Consider the following 15,377-nt stretch of genomic DNA (forward strand, 5'->3'; position numbering starts at 1 on the left):
CTGCTTGTTTAATTATCTACTGGCGGGAAGTAGATTCCGCCGTATATACGTATTAAACAACTTAAACATCACCTAATCGTAATCCCACTCTACCCAATCAACAGATGATTCCCCGGAGCGTCACGAGGGCCTCCCGTAGCCGGAACCCCGCAGCCGCTGGTGCCAGAGCACAGCCTGCTGGGCAGAGTCCTCCTCAGGCAGAACAAGAAGTAAGCCAGAACCGAGGAGAGAATCAAGGAGAAGAACAACTACCACCACCCCCACCCCTCGGAGACCTGGCACAGATCATCCATAACCAGACCCTCATACTGGAGACCCTGGCAAATGCCCTCATTAACCGGCAGCCACGAGGGCAGAATATGAACGACAAGCTGACGGCCTTCCTAAGGACCAAGCCACCTACCTTCGCCGGATCCTGCAACCCGTTGGATGCTGACGACTGGTTGCGAGTAATTCAGAGGAAGCTCGAACCATTCGAATGCCAGGACCGGGATAAAGTCCTACTGGCAGCCCACCAGCTCACCGGAACGGCATTATCCTGGTGGGAAAACTATTGTGCTGCAGCCGAAGATGCCTCTACCATCACCTGGGGAGAGTTTGTAAGGGAGTTCCGCCGCTACCACATCCCTTCGGCCACTATGAAGCGCAAGGCGGATGAATTCCGCGCACTACAACAAGGGAGTATGACGGTGGAAGAATACACCCACCGGTTCATAGAATTGGCTCGATATGCGCCGGAAGAGGTGAACGACGACGATAAAAAGCAAGACATGTTCAAGAAGGGGTTAAGCCCAGAACTTCGGACCTTGCTTACTCCCCAGATCTATCCGGACTTCAACACCCTAATGAACAAGGCCATCCTCACGGAAAGGGCCAAGGCCGAAGAAAGAAAGGACAACAAACGCAAGTTCTTGGAAAGTAAGGCTCGCCAACAAGACCGTTTCCAGAAGCCGAGAAATTCCAGCTATACTGCACCAGGAACTCAGGCCCCAATGCAGTATAGAACTCAGTCCCAGGTGACAGGATCACAGGCCCCGCCTAGAGGCCAGAATACCTCGAGGGCCCCGCAAAGCAATGCAAGTCAGGCCACCCCCGACAACAACAATGTTAGGGCTTGTTTCAACTGCCGAGAGACGGGGCACTTCATCGCCAACTGCCCTTACGCCAAGAACAAGCCGGCAACGTCGACCTTCTCCAACACAGTGAATGGGCCCAGACCAGCCCTGACCGGTGCCAACCGAGTGCCCGTCCGCAACAACGACAACGGCCAGCAGGTGAAGCAGCAATCGTTTGGACGAGCCCGCGTCAATCACATCGACGCGCAGGAGGCTCAAGAAGCTCAGGGCGTAGTGCTCGGTGAGTACTTAGTCAACTCAGCTCTGGCGACAGTATTATTCGATTCTGGAGCATCGCACTCGTTTATATCCTCAAGCTATGTGGAGAAACACAAAATACCTACAGTACTACTAAAAACACCCCTATTAACCCGGACGCCTGGAGGCGACATCAATTGCCAATTAGGTTGTTCACGGGTAAGGATCAACTTAAGTGGGGTAGACTTTCTAGCAGATCTGGTAGTACTTAAGCCTGGGGGAATAGACGTGATCCTTGGGATGAATTGGTTAAGCCGACACAATGGTCTCATAGGCTGCACCGACAAAGTAGTACACCTAACAAACCACGAAGGAGTACAAGTGATCTGCCGAACCCGAGATAGTAAGTTTGATCCAATGGTATTTAGCATGGAAGCCAAGCCTTTAGAAGGAGTCCCGGTGGTAAGCGAATACTCAGATGTATTCCCCGAAGAACTCCCTGGCATGCCGCCAGAAAGAGATATAGAGTTCGTCATAGACCTCATCCTCGGAACATCACCTATAGCCAAGAGACCCTATAGGATGGCGGCCTCGGAATTGACGGAATTAAAGAAGCAACTAGAAGAACTGCAACGGATTGGTTTCATCAGACCAAGCTCGTCGCCTTGGGGAGCCCCAGTCCTGTTTGTCAAAAAGAAAGATGGGAGTATGAGGATGTGTGTGGATTACCGGGCACTGAATGAAGTTACCATTAAGAATAAGTACCCCCTTCCCAGGATTGATGACCTTTTCGATCAGCTAAAAGGAGCTAAGTACTTTTCCAAGATCGATCTAAGGTCAGAATATTTTCAGCTCAAGATTAGGGAAAGTGACATTCCTAAGACAGCTTTTGTCACCCGCTATGGGCAGTTTGAGTTCACCGTAATGTCCTTCGGACTAACCAATGCCCCTGCCTATTTTATGAACCTCATGAACAAAGTGTTTATGGACGAGCTGGATAAGTTTGTCGTAGTCTTTATTGACGACATACTTATCTACTCTAAGAGTATTCAGGAACATGAGCAACATCTGCGGGTAGTATTGGAAAAGCTGAGGGCACATAGGTTATATGCCAAGTTCAGCAAGTGCGAATTCTGGCTGGAGAGAGTAGCTTTTCTTGGTCACATTCTGACCGCGGAAGGAGTAGCAGTGGACCCGGAGAAGGTTGAAGCCGTATCCAATTGGCAGCAACCGACTAACGTTGGTGAGATCAGAAGTTTTCTTGGATTAGCCGGATATTACCGGAGATTTATTGAGGGGTTCTCCAAGATAGCCCGACCCATGACGGAACTTCTTAAGAAGGAGAAAAAGTTCGCCTGGACGGAAAGTTGTGAAAGAAGTTTTCAAGAGCTGAAGCGAAGGTTGACAACCGCCCCAGTGCTGACCTTACCAGACATCCATCGGGATTTTGTCATTTATTGTGATGCATCCCGACAGGGATTAGGGTGTGTACTGATGCAAGATGGGAAAGTCGTTGCATATGCTTCCCGTCAACTCCGGACCCACGAGCAGAACTATCCGACCCATGACTTGGAATTAGCAGCCGTAGTGCATGCCCTCAAGATTTGGAGGCATTACTTGATCGGGAATAAGTGCGAGATTTACACTGACCATAAGAGTCTGAAGTATATCTTCACTCAGCCGGATTTGAACCTAAGACAAAGAAGGTGGCTAGAGCTAGTCAAGGACTATAATTTGGAAATTCATTATCACCCTGGGAAAGCGAACGTGGTAGCCGATGCCCTGAGCCGGAAAACCTATGGACCCAAGGAGGACAATCTGCGCGAGGAAATGGCACGATTAAATGTGCACATTGTTCCTCGAGGATCCAGCCAAGTGCTAAGTGTCCAATCAACACTAGAGGATAGAATTAGAGAGGCTCAAATCTCGGATCAGGAGTTAATGAAGATCCGCAAACAAACTGGAGAAAACAAAGCGCCGGGCTTCAGAGTAGACGATAAAGGAACATTATGGTACGAGGATAGGATTTGTGTGCCCCGGAATGGAGACTTCCGGCAGATAATCATGGACGAAGCCCATAACTCGGCCTACTCCATCCACCCAGGATCCACTAAGATGTATAAGGACATAAAGCAAAAGTATTGGTGGAATGGGATGAAAGCGGATATTGCGCGATTTGTGGCACATTGTGATACCTGCCAAAGGATCAAGGCCGAACACCAAAATCCGGCAGGACTATTGCAACCATTGCCCGTCCCAGTCTGGAAATGGGACGAAATAGGAATGGATTTTGTAGTGGGACTGCCCAGAACACAGAAAGGACACGATTCCATATGGGTAATTGTGGATCGACTCACTAAATCGGCACATTTCATACCCGTAAGGACCACTTATGGCGGAGAAAAGCTGGCAAAACTTTACGTGGAAAATATAGTAAAGTTACATGGAGTGCCTAGCAGAATTGTCTCGGATAGAGGGACCCAATTTACATCTAGGTTTTGGAAAAGCCTGCACAAAGCCATGGGCACGAAGTTAGATTTTAGCTCCGCGTACCACCCACAGACGGATGGTCAAACCGAGAGGGTGAATCAGATCATGGAAGATATGCTGAGAGCATGTGTCCTGACCTACGGAAACGATTGGGAACCAAGTCTACCCTATGCAGAATTCTCGTACAATAATAGTTACCAAGCTAGCCTGGGTATGTCGCCATTCGAAGCCCCCTCTACGGAAGAAAGTGCAAAACTCCCTTGATGTGGTCGGAAGTTGGAGAGCGTGCACTAGTAGGACCCGCGCTCATAAAAGAAGCGGAAGAAAAAGTAGCGGAAATCCGCGAGAAATTAAAAGCGGCTCAGTCCCGACAAAAGAGCTATGCAGACAAGAAAAGGCGGGAGCTAAGCTTCAATCCGGGAGATTTTGCTTATCTCAAGGTCTCACCCATTCGAGGGACGCGAAGATTTCAGGTACAAGGAAAATTAGCCCCTCGATACATTGGGCCGTATCGAGTTCTAAAGAAAGTCGGAGCCGTGGCGTACCGACTGGAATTACCGGAAGAAATGTCGGATATACACCCAGTATTTCATGTCTCGCAATTAAGGAGATGTTTGAGAGTACCCGAAGGAGAACACCTGCCGGTAGAAACAATAGACCTGCAACCGGATCTGCGATATCAAGAAGTGCCGGTCAGAATCCTGGACACCGTCACTAGGAGAACGAGAAACTCCGAGGTACGAATATGCAGAGTTCAATGGAGCAGACATGGGGTGGAGGAAGCGACTTGGGAACGTGAAGAAGCGCTAAAGAAGGAGTTTCCCCATCTATTTAGGGGCCAGCCGAATCTCGAGGACGAGATTCATTTAAGTGGGGTAGGTTTGTGACGCCCTAAAATTTACCAAAATCAAATCACGCGTTAGAACGTTTCGGTTAAAGACCACTCGTCGCCAGACCATAGCCCTAACCCCTGACCGTATCGCCATCCCATCCCGCACCGCTTGGAAGCCTGCCGTCCGCGCGCGGTCACCGCCGCGAATAGCGCCGGCGCAAGTCATTTCTCGCAGCGCGCGAATCCCGCGCGCGCGTGGCCGATCGGCCGCGACTGCGGCCGCGATTGGCGCCGACGCGTTTTTCTTTTCCCCTCGCCGTTTCCCTCGCACCGCGCGTCTCCCCGCGTGGCCGACCGGCCGCGGTCACCGCCGCGACCGGCGCCGGCCCTTCTCCCTCTCTCTTTTCTTTTCTTTCTTTCCCTTTATTACTTTTTCTCTTTTTCCTTTTCTCTCCTTTTCCTTTCTTTCTTTTCTCCCTCCCCCTCCCTTTTCTTCCTCCTCCCTTCCTTCCTGTTTTTCCCCTGCTCCCGCCCACAGCACGGCCGTGCGCCGGCCCTGGGCGCCGCGCACGCGCCCTGCCCAGCCTTGCCGCGCACACACCCTGTCAGCCTCGCGACGCACACGCCCGCCCATGCCCACGCGCGCGCCCGCGCGTGCCCCGCGTGCCGCACCGACCGCCGCGCCGCTCGCCGTCAGGACGGCCGCGACGTCGCGCCGCCCGCCGCGTCGCCTGCCGCCCGCCACTGCCGCCCCGACGCGCCGCCCGCCGCTAGCATCCCGCGTCCACCGCCGTGCCGCGTCGCGACGGCCGCAAGCGGCCGAGCGCCATTAATGGCGCCCACACCGCCCGCCGGCCGCCCGCGCCTCGCTCCCCACCGGCCCCGCCTCCTTGATGCTCCACTCCGCCTATAAGTAGGCCCTCGCGCAGCCCCTCGCCTCCCCACACCTCCCACCGCCGCCTCCTGCCCCTCCCCGCGCTCCCGTTGCAGCCCGCCCGTGCCGCACTGCCGCCGCCCGCCGGCCTCCGTCGCCGCGCCTCCTCGCCCCACCTCAGCCCGAGGTGAGGCCGGGGATTAGCCCCCCTCCTCCCCCTTCCCCTTTTCCCCCTCAGCCCCGTGCCGCCCCGAGCCCCGGACGCCGGGATTTGGCCGGCGCCCGACCCCCCTTCCCTCCCCTGTTTCTGTCAACGGGAGGAAGAAGAAGGAGGGCAAGTTTGCCCAAAACCCCCTGCTGTTTCTCTGTTTTCCAAAGAAAACCCCCCCCCCCTCTCTAAGAGTACCCTTATCCGTTCCCGTTTTACAAATGAAACCTCGCCTGTTTTGTATTTCAATTTAAACCCTCCAATGCATACATCTAGATATACTTGACAACCTTTTAGCATGCCTAGAATATTTTTAAGATTCGCAAATAGATCCCTACTCTTTTCTGATAGTTACGAATAAGCCCCTGGACCCCCGTTTGAGCCCTGAAACCACCTTCAGCTCGTCATTTTATGTGCGAAACGACCTCCGATTGACCCGAAACTTTACCACTCCGCTTCCAGCATAGTTTTAGCTATGCCATTAAGAAACCACCTAGAGATATTGCCCCTAACCCCGTAACTAAATTATTTCCGATTCAAGCCTGTCGGTAAAAGCTCTTAGTTCTTTCGCTTGATTGTGTGTCTGTTTGTTTGCGTCGTAGGACACAGAGTGAACGACGAGGTTCCCGACCGCGACCAAGCAACTGAGGACCAGTACTGCGACCCCGAACCCGAAGGACAGTGCTCCGATCAGGACTTTCCGCAAGGGTTTGACGATGGCAAGTTCAATTCCGCCCTTTGATGCATATTTCTGTCCTAGTTTTTATAAACACGACCCAATGGCCTGTTTTATAAAATTGCATTGTTTTGCGTGCTGGAAACCCGGTAGGATAGCCACCCTTGTTTGAAATAACCGTACTTTGACTGCCTGATTTATAAAGAAAATGCGTGTGTGCGGGAAGGGATAAAAGGTGGTTTTGAAAAGCGAGTTAGATGAGATGGATGGCATTTCTGTGTGAATTGCCGTTGGTGTGCTCGTACCTGTGTGGTTGAGCGTGGATGGGAGATATCCATCTTGTCACCCTTAAGGACCGAGTTGATGTGACATCTCACCTAGCTTCTCGTAGTGCGAACCACTTGACCGTTGTATGGGCAACGGCTTGGCCTAACCCCACTAGTTAGTCTGATAGCCATCAGGAGAGCTGGGAGCAACGGGTGATCAAGGAGACGGGATAAGCTCTGTGTGACTTATGCCCCGGTTGAACCTCGGTGATAGGTCGAATGACCCCTTGATAGATCCCGTGATGGCTAGTCAGGTCTAGCTACGGTGGGTAAGGGCTTCGATGGGATCTGCACCGGCACTCAGGTGTTCGTGCTGTGGTACCCCACCTGTGGGTAAAGTTGCACACCTCTGCAGAGTTAGAAATCTATTCGAATAGCCGTGCCCACGGTACTGGGCAAGTTACGGTGTGGTCACATAACTAGTGTTTCTCTCTGGGAAATGGTTGAACTGGTGTGAGTTGTTTGAAAAGTATCCGGCAACGATGCTGTGTGCTACGACGGACGGGGAGTCCGGTAGCGGCTTGAAACTTGGATCCGTGAGGATCGACATTGCGCGTTCTTGGACACTTGAAAACTTGTTTTGAAAAATGCTTTTAAAACGAACCCTTGCATATAATTGTGTATCCGCAAAAGAACCGTAACTTTACCCTTGGATTATCCTGTGCATCTAATTCTGTTATAACCCCCCCCCCCCGTGGGTGTGATTGGACTTGCTGAGTACGTTTGTACTCACCCCGTTTTTACTCTACAGTGGAGGATCCCGACTACATCCCCGAGAACGACGAGTAGGGTCCCGTCCTGCACCCAGTCTTGCCTGTGGGTGAGGTCACCGTTGGAGCTCCGCATGGCGCAAGACTCTGATGATCCTTTGTTCGTAGCTAGTGTGGTTGTGTGGGTTCTGGTTGTAATCCTCGCGATAGTGGCGCTTCACTGCCCATTACCGCGTAGAGTTGTACGGTGATGAACCATCTGATGTAATAAAAGTGTTATCAGCCTCCTGGGACTAATAAAGTGACACTTTTAAGTCTTCCCTGATGGGGGGACGCTTCAAAAACGGTATCTTGCCATTTTATTGGCTATCCAGAAAGGTCAAAGGGTTTTCGTTTCTACTGCCCAGACAGATCTACAAAATTTGTAGAAACGAGACACGCAGTCTTCCTTGAAGATCAAATGATCCGGGGGAGCGGCACAGCAAGGAAAATTGATCTTGAGGAGAAGCGGGTGTATACACCCAATCCCGTGATTTAGGAATCTTTTTTCCCGCTGCCCGCTGTGTCAACACCGCTAGTGCAAGTCACTGCGATGTCAACACCTGTAATGGCTCCTCCTATGGTGACGATGAATGAGGAAGAGGAACCCATTCATCAGGCTCCTGATGAGCCAATTGCCGCACAAGAAGAGGAGCACCAGCAGCCCCAAATAGATGAGGCACCGCAGGCTCAGGCTCACGGGAGACCTCAAAGAACAAGGAAGCGCGCTATTTCTGACGATTATGAAGTCTATAATAGCGAAGAAATTCAAATGGAGGATGATCCCACTTCATTTGAAGAAGCCATGAGAAGTGAACACTCGTCGAAATGGCTTGATGCCATGGAAGACGAAATAAAATCGATGAGTACCAACAAAGTGTGGGACTTAGAGGAAATTCCTAAAGGAGCCAAAACAGTAGGCTGCAAATGGGTCCACAAAACCAAATACGACTCCCAAGGGAATATAGATAAACTTAAAGCACGACTCGTGGCAAAAGGTTACACATAAAGAGAAGGAATTGATTACAACGAGACTTTTTCCCCGGTCTCTTGTAAAGATTCTTTCAGAATCATAATGGCTCTTGTAGCTCATTACGATCTAGAGTTACATCAGATGGATGTGAAGACAGCATTCCTGAACGGGGATCTAGATGAAACCGTCTACATGGCACAGCCGAAAGGTTTTGTCGTGGAAGGTAAAGAAAAATTAGGATGCCGTCTGAGGAAATCGATTTATGGGCTAAAGCAAGCTTCAAGACAGTGGTACTTGAAGTTCGATAAGACAATAAAAGAATTCGGGTTTAAAGAAAATATCGAGGACAATTGCGTTTACGCAAAGTTCAAGAATGGGAAGTACGTCTTCCTAATCTTGTATGTGGACGATATTCTACTGGCAAGTAGCGATGTCAGTCTGCTATTGGAAACGAAAAGATTTTTTTCCCCGCATTTTGAGATGAAAGACCTTGGTGAAGCAAGATTCGTTCTAGGAATCGAGATTCATCGAGACAGATTGAAAGGGGTATTAGGACTGTCGCAAAAGACATACATAGAAAAGGTTCTGAAGAAATTCAACATGCATAAATGCAATGCCTCACCTGCACCTATAGTTAAGGGCGACAGATATGGGGAATTTCAATGTCCCAAGACTCAGTATGAGATCGATCAAATAAAAACGGTACCATATGCTTCTGCTGTGGGAAGCTTACAGTATGCACAAGTATGCACACGTCCTGATATAGCTTACGTTACCGGGTTACTTGGCAGATTCCAGAGTAATCCAGGACCAGAACACTGGAAATTGGTAAAGAAAGTTCTGCGCTATTTGCAAGGAACCAAAGGCCTCATGTTAACGTACAGGAAAACAGAATCTCTGCGTATCGTAGGATACTCAGACTCCGATTATGCAGGAGATGACAGAAAATCCACGTCAGGATATGTGTTCACCCTGGCCGGGGGAGCAATATCGTGGAAAAGTTGCAAACAAACCGTCACTACATCGTCCACTATGTATACCGAGTTTGTTGCGTGTTATGAGGCCACAGGGCAGGTGAACTGGCTAAAGAAGTTCGTACCCGGTCTGAGGATGGTTGATGATATATCTAAACCATTACAATTGTACTGCGATAACGAGCCCGCAGTAATGTATGCTCACAGCAACAAGACAAGTGGTGCTGCCAAACACATAGATATAAAGTATTATATTGTGAAAGATAAAGTCCGAGATCAGATTATAAATCTTGAGCATATAAGCACAGTGAAAATGCTTGCGGATCCGCTAACGAAAGGCTTACCACCCAGCATGTTCAAGGAACACGTAGCCGACATGGGGCTAAGGGATAGCCTGTGATCTTCGGACTACAAGGGCCCAAAAGGTTAAAGAATCCGTCTCTGAATGGAAGCGTGAATTGTAGCTGCTAAATCTATCGACAGTTGATCGTGACGATGAGGCATGCTCTATACACAAATCCATGACGAAACGCGAAAAAGTAAAAGTAAAAGAATAGTACAGGGTGAGATCAAGGGGGAGACTGTTAGACTTGATCTCCCTGGCCCATCGGATCCCAACGGGCCCGATGGGCCACCTCATCCCTGCGCCCTGATCGGGGGCGCCCCAGCTCAACCCTAGCTGGTGGGCCCCCGTCGCGCCGCGCTATAAAAGAAAGGTGGGGGCCAGCGGCTCGGATCACGAGGTTCACCGGCCGCCGCCACCCCACCCACAGTCAACCCTAGCCGATCTAGCTTGTGCGCGGTCAGCGGCGGGAAGCTCCTCTGGCCGTCTTCGGCGCCCCTGCCTCAACTCCGAGCCCACGGACGCGGCCACACCTTCGGCCACCGCGAGCGTGAACGTCTACGGCCGGACCACCCCGAGCTCCCGCACTACATCGCCATGGCGGGCTCATCTGCATCAGCTGCCGCCCTAGGGCACGAAGGTATACCCGTGCCCTCTCCTGTCTCTCTCTTTTCCCCTCTGTTACTCGATTAAGTTAATTAAACAGAGCATCCCCTAGTCTAATCAATGCGGTATCCGATCCAAATATTTAACACAGACCACATGGCTCCAAGAAAAGAAAGCGTGCCAGCAAAGAAAAATAAACCAATAAGAACCTACGGACTTTATAAACCCAGAAAACAAAATGGAGTTTCTGCGAAAAAAAAAGTTCACATGAGGAAACAGTAGTGTATGGTGGTTTTATTCCCTTTCCATCTTTTTAATTGTGAATCAACAACTGTATGCTTTATTCATGTATGTAGTGGGTAAGTTCAGAAAGCAATAAGAATGAATTCTATGGCTAGTTGCACACAACTTTCTCTTGATTGCACGTTAACAAGGATAGGAATGAAGCTTTATTTGGAACTCTATTTGAATATATATCGCTATGCGGTTGAGGTGAGTTAGACCATATAGAGCAAAAGCCATTTGCACACAAACTCACACATGATTACTGCATTATACAAACAGGAGGGGGGAGGGAGCATGAGCACTGCGTGCTCTCTTGTTTCTAGACTCTAGAACTAGAAGCGCTCAAAGAGCAAACTTGAGCTAGTACCTTCACATCAAGTGTAACCAGCACGATTAAATAAATTTCTGTGAACAGAAAAGCAGCTTGCAGGGAACCAACCCATGCATGCATGCCTCTCGCGTAAGTCGCTGTACTGTCACCTTAAGCTTGTACTGTTAGATATCCTGATCAGTAACCAGATGATAGGCGTCGTCTTGTTTTGGGGACAACACGAGGGTGCAGTCAGAAGGACGAGGTATGCATTGGTGGCAGGCAGCCGCCGGCAGGTCCTCAACGGCGGCGCATCATGCGTACAGCGCTACAGCTCCGGCAGTTGAGCTACAACCTATAGCGGCCACCGGTCATCCTCCGGCAGCTGAACTGTTCTGTCGCTCGAGAATTTTATTTCATGTAAACTTAGGAATCGATCTCTCCGTACGTAATTCCTGTCTGCAAGATTTCCTCTGATCAAGTTTGTGTGAAGAAATGGATCTCCTTGCCGCCAAGGCACGCTGCTGTAGGGGGCCATTGTTTTTGTTTCCAGCAAAAGCTTTGGTACGTTTGCTGCTTTTGAGCTGCCGCCGGTAGTGCCAGATCATTGACCACCACAAAGTCGCGGCCCACAAAGGATGCGTGACCACCTCGCACCGCCGCTCACCTCCGACTCTCCGAGAACAAGGGATTGTGCGCTGATGAAGTACACTCAACGGGATCTTCTGTAGCGGAGTTCAGGTAGGTTGGCGTAGGCCCGGCCATCGTTGGGTAGCGTTAGCGGCAGGCCCGGAAGCTGCCGGCCGCCAACTTAACAATCCTGCCCTGTCAGGGGAGGCCCCTCTTGTTTGTTTGTTTTTGTTTCTTTTTGAAACGAAAGGTCCCTCTTAACGAAGAATTGGGCGGTTCAGTTTGGTTTATTTATAGTGGTTGCTACTTTTTCAGGGAAGTTGTTTACAAACTTTCTTTGGTACACGCCTTAGACAAGGAGTTCAAAAGAAAAAGGGGGAATGGCTTAGACGAGGAGCTAAGATAATGTTACAAAATTCTCCAAATTTACATCATATCATGGATGGCCAAAGTTAGGTGTCAACTTAATTCCCCAGCATATCATCCAATGTTCTCTCTTTTTCTTTCAGAATGCACTACAATATAGTTTGGTGTGTTTTCTTAGTTTTACATGATAGATAAAATTCTTATTTCCAACTCTTTTTGATCAATTGTTTAATAGATAAATAAGTTACACAACTCTCGCTGCAAAAGAGTAGTGGACTCTAAACTCCCTAAACTTGAGGTCTGTGATCATGTTGCCTCTTTGTAAATCCTATTATAGCCACCTTGATTCTCTCGTTCAACCCGTCGTTGTTCTCCTCCCTTCTATCTTCGAGAAGTTCCCTCTCATAGTTCAAGTTCGATATCCGTCTTTCCCCAATCAGCTATGTTGAAGTATAAGTGAATGCCACCAGTGGCGGAACGTGAGCTAAAGAGCGGGGGATCCTTGCATGTATGCATGCATGTATGGAGTCATGTAAGGGAAAATTCCATTAGAAGGGGGGCCGGAGCCCAGTTTGATCTCCACTGTGTTCCACCAGTGAATGCCACCTTTCCACAGTAAAGTTAAACTTTTAGATTAAAATGGTTGATACATGCAAATAGTATTAGGGCAGAGGTCTCAAAATCATATCCCGTTGGGCACAATTAAATAAAGTAATTATATTGTGTGAGGGAGGGTGTTAAAGTATAAGTGAATTGTCTAATTTTCTCCATCAACTTAAGATTTGGCTCCTTGCAGTCGTGTTGATCCGTAAAGTGAGAGTCAGTTTCAATATAGCCCGCTGACATTATTGGGTGAATCCTTCACCTTGTACAACGAACAAATATTTCGAAAACAACAATAGTTTTTTCAAAAAAACAAAATTAATTTGTTCCAATCAAACAAATTATTTGTTTGATACCTAAGTGCTTAGTTGGTTAAGTTTTTTAATGGTGGAGCTTGTCCCTCCACATTCTAGTCCTAAACTCAGTATAAGTGCTCATATTTTTCTAAATTTATTTTAAAATTTAATGCTGATATTTTAGGAAGAGCTCCACCCTTGAACCCCATTTTCTTCTTGCACACGTTTGTTTGTTCTGGTCATTTGTTTTACACTATGAAGCATGAAAGTCACTACAACTATGGAGCATGAAGGTTAAAACACGGCCTATTGGCATGTCTTACCTTGGTCTTGTTTACCTTCCAATTAATAACGTGTTTGACACATGAGTAAATTTAAATCTAGTGAAAAAGAAGGAAATATAAAGCCTGGCATGATCCCGTCTTAATCTACAACTATGAACTCATTATTGCCTTAAATTCTTAAGTTGAATATATCATTCGACGAGAATGTAAATTTGTACCGTGACTGGTGTTATATTTGGTGGTGGCATGATCTTCTACTCTTCTATAATCGAGGCTGAATGGTCTTGTTAATAAGTTCAAGAGCTTTTTTCTCCTAACATGTCAAGTGTCAACACTCTTCATCTGGGTTCAATTCAAAGTTTACAATCGTTGTGCAACTCTATAAGAAGTAATCATATATTTATCTAAATAATTCCTCTAGTCACTAATACTTGATGTTTTGGACAAACAAAACAAACTAAAATTGACCTATTTTTCGTGTCCAAAATGTCTCTATGAGCACCTCTGAGAGACTGAGTCGGCAGATCCCAATTAAATCTTGGAATAAATTCAGAAAAATATGATCACCCGTATCCAGGTTGGCAAGTTTACCATAATGAACTTTACCAGCTCAGTTACGATTAGTTTGTGGAGGTGGTACGTTTTTCTTTTCTAAGCATAAGTACTTAGGTGGTGTTTGGTTCCATAAATAATAAGGCAAATGTAAAGGAAATGGTTCCAGAGCTGTAACGGTAAGGGAATCGATAATTGTCTATTTTGCTTGGTTGAACACGGGTAACGGAAAAGGAACACACAGAGGCTATGATGGAGTCCCAGCGGCATCATACGTTCCTGCGGGAGGGATTGCTTACCCCTCAAATCGAGCGTAATCGACTCGCTGAAGGCGCGGTATCTATTACCCCCGCCATCAGATCCCGTCCGTGGTGAAACAAACAAAAATCAATGGTATCAGCTCACGGTGTGATCCGATCACGTCAAAAAATAACTAACCAAACAGCATGTTAGTTAAAGACTTCAATTTCACTGTAGCTCACGAAATTGGGTTTAGTTTTTTAATTTAATCCTGCCCTTCGTGGATCCAATTGGTCGATCATTCTAGATTAGTATCTTTTGAAAATTATACGTCAGATCAGCATCACTGCCATCACTATACCATGATTATCAAACAGGTATTATTTGAAAAATAAGCCGCAGCCGCCTCCACCACACGCTCCTTCCCTTCGCTGAAAACATTTTACCTAGCACTCACTTTCCGGTTTCTACTTTCTTCCCATTAAAAAAAAGGCAAAATTGGATCCATACTATCAAAAAAGCTGATCTTTAGATCTATACCATTAAAAGAATCAACTTTAAATATATAATATTGAAAGATGGTAATATTATAGATATCTACCATTCTGTTTGTTTCCGTTGCTCTAGCAGTTAGTTTCATTTCTTTTGGACTATCCAATATTTATCAAGTTCCGAGTTTGCCCACGGGCCAAAAACACGTCAACGCTGCTCAGCATTCTGACCGAACAATGGATGTCATGCGAAGAAGCATGCGACCAGCGGCGAGCTCCCCGGCGGCAGGCGGCGTGTCTCCCGGCCTCCCCCGGCAGTGCGCTCCCTGCGGCACCTGCCAACTCCTCCCTCCCAGAACCATTTGCCTGTTGCAGCCGCCTCCGAACTGGCATTCTGCCGCTCAGCAGCGTCAGCGCCTCACCTTCTGATGGAGGAGGAGGTGTGGAGCAGGAGCAGGGCAGCAGGCGAGCAGCTGGTACTCCCCCTCCCTCTCCCCTCCCTCACCTGATTTTGTGCTGCTTTCATTCTGTATTGGGATGCGTGAGGCGGAGCAGTGAGCACCGCAAGGTGGAACAACGAGACGAACCAGTAGCTGCAGTGGAGCAACAGGCAGGAATCGCAGGGAAGCTCGGTTCGAGGATTTCAATTACCTACGCAGGAAGCACTCAACAAGGGTACCATGGTCACAGATAATATGGAGTTTACGGATGTGCTAAGATGCTAAGACCATCTCCAGCAACGTTGCCTTTCAAAGCACCCATATTGGGGCAAATGGGCGTGGGCCCCACCTTATCTCTCCCCCATCCACAGCATGGTTCCCAGCAGTGGCTCGTAATCCGACCCCCATCCACCCGCCGCCCCCGACCTCGAGCTCGAGCTCGGCCGCCACCCCGAGCTCCGCCGCCCCGCCGAGCTCCGCCGCCCCGCCGCCCCGCCGAGCTCCGCCACCCGCCGC

The sequence above is a fragment of the Panicum hallii genome, chromosome 5 (assembly GCF_002211085.1).
Source record: "Panicum hallii strain FIL2 chromosome 5, PHallii_v3.1, whole genome shotgun sequence".
NCBI lineage: Eukaryota > Viridiplantae > Streptophyta > Magnoliopsida > Poales > Poaceae > Panicum > Panicum hallii.